This window comes from Lycium barbarum, chromosome 1 (assembly GCF_019175385.1).
Source record: "Lycium barbarum isolate Lr01 chromosome 1, ASM1917538v2, whole genome shotgun sequence".
NCBI classification, from domain to species: domain Eukaryota; kingdom Viridiplantae; phylum Streptophyta; class Magnoliopsida; order Solanales; family Solanaceae; genus Lycium; species Lycium barbarum.
Window position 1 is genome coordinate 97,303,126 of NC_083337.1, and position 7,338 is coordinate 97,310,463.

Below are 7,338 nucleotides of genomic sequence, written 5' to 3' on the forward strand. Positions count from 1 at the left end.
GGTATGGTGGGTTAAAAAAAAAAACCCATGATACGGAATAAGGATTCACGTAAAGACCGAGAAGATTGAATATAAAGGAAAATATGGTAGAAGATAAGGAATGGGCATCAAGAGAAGTATAACTATATGAGGGACCCTCCCGAAGTACCATAACACCCCATGAGGCCAGTTGAACATTCGAGGACGAATGTTCTAAAACGGGGGGAGGATGTTATATCCCGTATTTTTAAACGTTAGATTATTTGCTAAGGTGGGGCCCACACATCGAGATTTTTTTGGAACATCTGAAAAGTCATATGAATCACATATGTGAAGTTAAACACAACTCAAGAAGGACCCTTGGGCCAAATCAAAGTGGAAGCCCTCCAAACGAATATTTTTAAGAAAACGTTTTCGGGTGACCTGACTTTGAGGGGCAAAACCGGCATTATAAGTTTGGAATTTGGGACAATACCAAGGAATATAAGTTGTATATAATTGAATTAGCTTTCCAACCATAGGTCATGGGTTCCCAGGTGACATCGGAATAAGGAGATATGGACATTTTAAGGCAGAATGGTCGAGATGAACAGTGAATTCGGCCCAACCCGATTTCAAATCGAGTCAGGCCCATTTCTATTGTCATTTAATGAAACGTTTCGGTCTTCTCTCCACATTTCAGACCAAAACACACCCATAAACATTCAGAACATTCTAGAGAGAGAAAGGGAGGAGAAATTTAGAGAGAAATCAATTTTGACCAAAATCTAAGCCCCGAATCGCGAAGCTCATGAAGAGAAAAGTGTTGTACGTCGCGTTGCCTTCAATTTGAGCTAAAAATCAGCCAAGAAGAAGATTGTTGAAGTGGTTGCTGCATACTTAAGGTAAGAATAAGGTCCCTTTTTCATTGTTAACAAGTTTATTTAGAGTTTTAACGGATTAGAACGGAGAAAATAGCGTTATAAACTTGTTATTGTTTTGTTGGGATTTATGGATTAAGGAGCTATTTTAGGTGGATTAAATGGATGGAATTAGTTTAGTTATGATGTATAATAATTATTGCTATTGTTGTTGTTGGTATTTTTTAATGATGTGTGGCTAAGTTGGAATTTCGAGGAGTGTTAAGTTTGCAGGGGAGATGCTGCCCAAATTTTTATAGACAAGTATTGGTTAAGATTGAATTCTTAAAGTTTTATGATTAATATTTGGTAAATGTGACCAATTGTAGATTTTGGAGGAAATGGGATTCGAATTTGGATAAGCGTAAAGGGCAAGTAAGGTATGTAAAGCTCTACCTATTCTTCTCTTGGCATGTCTTAGATGTGATAGGATTGGATTCGAGCCTCGGGGACGACTCTACTCTTCGGAATCTACGTCCGAATTTGCCCATTTTTCATTCAGTAGAACTGAATTGAATATGTTATGAATAATTGGAAGAATTGCCTAAACATCTGGAACTTGCGCAAATAGGACCCGACTACCCGAAAACTCGTACAAGTGACATCATGAAATGTAATATACGTAAAATTATGTACGCCACCTCATTTGACCCGAGGTGGGCCCACTATTCCCAGATTTTTCTTATCTGTTCCGTTTGACTTATTATGAAGTATCATCTGAAGGAAACTTTTGGCTACTCTTTTTGCTACTATATGACGGTTGTTTTGAATTATTTTGTAAGTCCCATAACGTATTTTGAAATATGAAAACGATTTCTGAAAGCCTATTTGACATAAACCATTGTGACATCTGAAAGACATATATTATGACTATCGCTCAATTTCTTATGTACATGATTTGACATCTGAATTATGCTATCGAGTCCCTGACTACTAAGCGATAATTATTTTAACTATTCTATTGAATTCTACGATATTTTGATATGTACAAATAATCTCAGCATTTTTACCTTGACATCATCCGTCGTAACATCCGAAAGGTACGTACTATGACTATCGTCTGATTTCTTTTTATGACCTATCGTTCGGATTACCTTGTCGAGTCTTTTTGAATGTTTTATGATGCATATAGTTTCTCACTACTCTACTCGTGGATGCCTCAATACTTCCTTCACTGAGCCCGGGCCAGGATATGTTATCACGCGTATTCCACTGCATTGTTCGCCGTGCCTCGATGTGAGGGAGCAGGTATGTGTGTACATGGGTTGTGGAGTATGATGTGCCATGTACGCTTATTCTGATATGCTATGATATGATATGATATGGCCATCTGATGTGCTATGATATGTGCACACTTTGATATGATATGATACGATATGTTACGGAGCTATTTCCTAATCCGGAGTATGATGTGTTGTGGCGCCAGTGTCGGGGTGGCGACCACGTCTGTTCACCGAGTCCCATAATAGGGACCGGATATGGCATATGTTCTGACATGTATTATCTCTGCTCTATGAGTAAGCACTTTGATATTCCAATTACTGTACTTACTTTCTGTACTTCTGACTCTTATTATGATTCCTTCTGTTGTACGTCTGTACTCCCGATCCCGATCATGATACTGTCTGTTATACTTCGGTACCTCCGATTTTGATATGTTTTCATCTGTTATATTTCTGGATTTCTGGACCTGATTATGATTCTGTTTATTGTACTTTACGCTTTACATACTCAGTACATTTTTCGTACTGACCCCTCTTCTTCGGGGGCTGCGTTTCATGCCGCGCAGGTACACCCAGATGAGTTGAAGTTATTACAGAAGATGTTCCAGCGGAGTTGGCAGGCTCCATTTGCTCCCGGAGTGTTGTCGAGTCAGAGTTTGTATATGTATGTTATGAATTCTGGATTTATGTTAGAGACTTTGCAGACAGAGTCGTGGGTATTGGTTATCAGTCTGTAAGCGGCTCCATCAACCGATATGTCATTCTGTGTTATGTAGTAAATTTTATATAACTACGGATTTTGCCTAAAATTGAGAACGATAAAAGATGGATTTCGAAAGCTTAATATGTATTTTACTTTTATCTGATTTTCAGTGTCTGAAGAAATTATGTGTGTAATAAGAATTTGTGGGTTCGCTCGGCTCCGGATATGGGGTCGGGTGCCCATCACACCCTAGTGGAATTGGGGTGTGACAAAATATGCCTCATTTAGTCATCAATTGTATATATATATATATATATATATATATATATATGGCTTCTACCAACACAAGGTGGACACATGTCCCCTTCTCCCTTTTTCTTGAACTTTCTTAAAATGAAACAAAGAAGACTAATTATCTTATTATGTAAGCTTTGGTCCTCACATATATATAATTAGCCCGCATTAAATAAAAAGTAGACATATGATTATATGCCACGCGGCCAACATGGCCCCTTCAAGAACCTTCTTGAATATTTTGTGAAATTCGCTTTTCGCCCCTAGCCTTCCACAATATTACCATGAACCACTTTGTTAATTTTCCTTTTTACCCTTAGCCTTTCTCAATATTTCCATACTAATAAACAACTTGTTCACTAAAATAATTTTGGAAAATAGTCTTGCCCTTAACTTCCCGCAATTATCTCGAATTATCCGAACGTACAAAATACGGGCTATAACATCCTCCCCCCCTTTAGAACATTCGTCCTCGAATGTTCAACTGATCTTAGGGGGTGTTATAGCACTTCGGGGTCCCTCTTATAGTTGTCCTTTTCTTCATGCTCGTTCCTTATCTTCTCCCTATTTCCTTTATAATCGAACTCCTCGACCTTTACATGAATCTTCATTCCGTGTCATGGGTTTTCTAATCCACTGGACCAACTTATTATCCTTGTACTCCCCAGATCATCTCTTCTCTGTTATTGTTTCGTCACCACACTTTAACAGAAGCCACGTCTTTGGTACGTAATCTTCATTTGTCGATCCAATATGGCCACAGGTTGTTCCTTGCCCTCATATTCCTCGACACAAGTATACTTGTTTTTTATTTCTTTGTATTGGCACTCGTTTCGTCCATCGTTATTCCTTGTCGGCTCTCTGGTATGGATTCCTTACAAACATAATCGAGCTTCGCTTCACGTCGATGATTCATATAATTTCATAGTGTATAATTAATGGTCCATGAACTATTTTCTAGTATCTGGTGGACTCTTTTATTTCATTCATAGGTGCTGCGTTCTTTCTTTCTTTCAAAAATTCCCAGACTACCAATTGTTGATTCTCTTATTATAATAGTCGTCCCTGTCCGAAATATCCTTTAAATCTTATCATTTTCTCCATTATCCCTTGTGAACTTAGTTTGTAACCATTCTCTTGCTCTTTTTATTACTCTCTACAACATGTCGCTGCGTGCTTAGATACGGCCCAAATTTGCCCGATATAAGGGACTCAAATCATGTCCTAAACATATCATAACTCATGTTGGCGTTAAGCATTCTCTTAAGGTGTCTTCCATCCTTTCCCTTCATGTTGGCCTCACGGTACACTCATTGTCAATTCGTTTCTACTTCTTTCATGTATCCCCCCCCCCCCTTTTTAAGGGGATCCTCAAATGCCAATAGTCCTTTTGTGAAATCTTCGTTTATACCTCACTCCTCATCTTTCTTTCCAACTCTGTGCATAACATATCGAAACTTCTCACCATAAGTTTTTCTTTCATTTTGCGCCTATATCATTATTCTTGTCAACATTCCCATATCTTCCTATCCACTATTAGTCCCTTTCACCCATTTAGCTCACTTACTCATAATTTTTCTTAACCATGCACTTGTGTTGCAACTGCGCGTCCATATTTTTCGAGCGTCCCGCTACTTTTATTCTTAGCACAATATCCTTACAGTTTTCACTCTCTCTATCCTTTCTCATTTAGCCTTTAACTATACTTATGACACTATGACCGAGCGGTCTTCCATGCACATTCTTTATATTTCATTCCATCTTCCTCTGAGATCCAATCTCCCAGACCTCACATGAGTTCTTGTTCCATACCACTATCTTCCCAATCAACAGTGTCAACTCATCATCCTTAACCTTTCTTCGGTTTTCTTCCTCCTCAAGCACTTTTCTCCTTTTGCCATTTGTGGCATCGACTCTGAAGTTCGTGAATTTTTTACTTTAAACTCGCAAATCCGTTCTATTCTTAAATTATCCTGTTGGAAAGCTCCTCCATGACCGAGGCAACCACATTAATATAGCTGCACACTTATTCCTTTATATACCTTTCAAGGGCCTAAATCTCCTAACATCGTCGCAAGGTCTAATCATTCTTTTCTTGCATCACACCCCTTGTCATAGTCACTATTCCTTTGGCCTCACTTATTGAAATTGGTTCTTGAATCTCACACATTTCTCTTTTGTTCCATATTACCACACTTCATCCTTTTCACGTGCCTATCTTTGAATTGTTACCCAAGTCATCTCGTGCTTTGCCGGTAGTTTCTTTCTCGGGGGTTTCTCTCACCGAGGTTTCTTACCTCTCACCTTTTTCCGACATTTTAATCTCCTTGTCTTCCATTTACTCACACTCTTTCTCTTCCAAATATCGTTGTATTAGAGTTTCCAATCTTAACTTATAGTAAAAATAATAGCAGCTTACCTTGTAACACTCGTACCATTTATTTTTGCTGTCACTCGAACTTCGGTACCCTTGCTTGATTAATGCCTTCTTTACCGTAGCGCCGGTTGCTGGGACTCACATGTCCACCGATAAAATCACATACGAGATATCATATGCATTCATATATATATAATTACTATCAACTAGCCCACAAAATACTTCCAAACGCTATTCAAGCCTATCCTAATTCCAGAGCTGTGATGCACTCTCTGTCTCTTCACCAATCTAGTCTGCTTCGTCCTACGTGGCCTCTTATGGTCTCCAACCATCCCGTAAACTCTAGTTTCCCTTAGGCCACTCTAGCTTCTCATTTGTCTCTTATGTCTGGATATACAAAATTTCTTGCACACTTCCCAGGGGGTCACCCATCCTAAGACTTCTCTCACCTTAGCACGCTTAACCTCAAAACTTCGATGGAATCCGGTGCCTTAATGTTGATATAATCGCGTCTGCTTCCTCACATGACCTTTATTACAGGATCTAGAGCAAATTGAAGTCTTACAGATTCCGAGACACCCGTGTAACATGTCTTTCTCCTTTACAATTACCATTTTATCCTTTTTCGATCCTCAATATTTACCTTTCACTTATATGATTAACTACCTTTCGTCCTAGATACCCAGATTCCCGATGGTAACGAATATACCTTCGTCGCCGTTACATATGAATACTTCGGGTATCAGTCTGTTCAGATTTCCACTCACCATCCTTACATAATAATCCACAGCAAAACTGATTGTCAACTTTCTCTGAATCCTCCAGCAGACCTTGTTCTTACTAAACCTCGGATGTTATCCATTTTAATCCTTTGCACTGCTAATCGTCTTTCTCAAAATCATTTTTCACGCCATAACCAAATCCGTAGCTCCTCTAAAATAACACATCCCACTTATTATCTATTTACGATATTCCCTTTTCACACTTCTTCCTATTAGGTGTACTTAGTTAAATGACCTAATTTTGAAAAGATTCTGACCGGGTCTCCTTTACGATTCTTTACTATTCAAAATCTGTACGCAACAAATATCAACAATGCCCCACAGAGCATACGACTATATAACGCATTCCAGCCATCCAGAGCTTCCAATTCAGGTAACGAACAAAATACCAATACTTACCCCTGTGACTTCCCATATCGCCATTCACCTTCTTCCGTCGTATGTAAGGCTTATATAAGGAATCTCATTTCCTATGACTTGGCTCTATCGCACAATCTAAGACAGAAAGAAGGTGAACAATCCCTAGATGCCCTGCAGCCTCCTGTTTATAAATGTGGCCGGCTTCACACCCATAAACAGGACTCTGCTGGACACGACTTTGCAGAAAATCCCTAGGACAACCTGCTCTGATACCACTTTGTCACACCCTAATCTTAGCAGGGTGTGATGGGCACCCGACCCCATATTCGGAGCCGAGCGAACCCGCTGACTCTTATTACATACATAATCTTTTGGACTCCTTGAATCAAACAAAAATGAAATACATAGCAAAAACTTCCAGAAACATCCTTTTCATCATTCTCAAATCAAGTGAAATCTGTAATCATATGAAATTTATAACATAAAGCAAAATGACACATCGGCTGACGGAGCCACTCACAAGACTGACATTCTATACCCACGACTGCGTCTGCAAAGTCTCTAACATTAATCAGAAATCATAACATATGTACTCTAACTAGGGAACACTCCGAAAGGAAGTGGAGCTCGCCAATCCAGCTGAAGCATCTTCTAGCAATGTCCTTTACTCATCTGGGTGTACCTGCGTGGCATGAAACGCAGCCCCCGAAGAAAGGGGGTC

The 7,338-nt window shown here is 39.2% G+C and overlaps 1 long non-coding RNA gene across 1 annotated transcript; it reads left to right on the forward strand.

Annotated features, from left to right (window-relative positions):
• Nucleotides 1-670: 670 nt before the first annotated feature.
• LOC132642100 (uncharacterized) lies at nucleotides 671-2,739 on the forward strand. Its single transcript, XR_009583054.1, has 3 exons — nucleotides 671-863; nucleotides 1,208-1,258; nucleotides 2,668-2,739. It is a non-coding gene; the product is annotated as an uncharacterized LOC132642100 (long non-coding RNA).
• The last annotated feature ends 4,599 nt before the right edge of the window (nucleotides 2,740-7,338 follow it).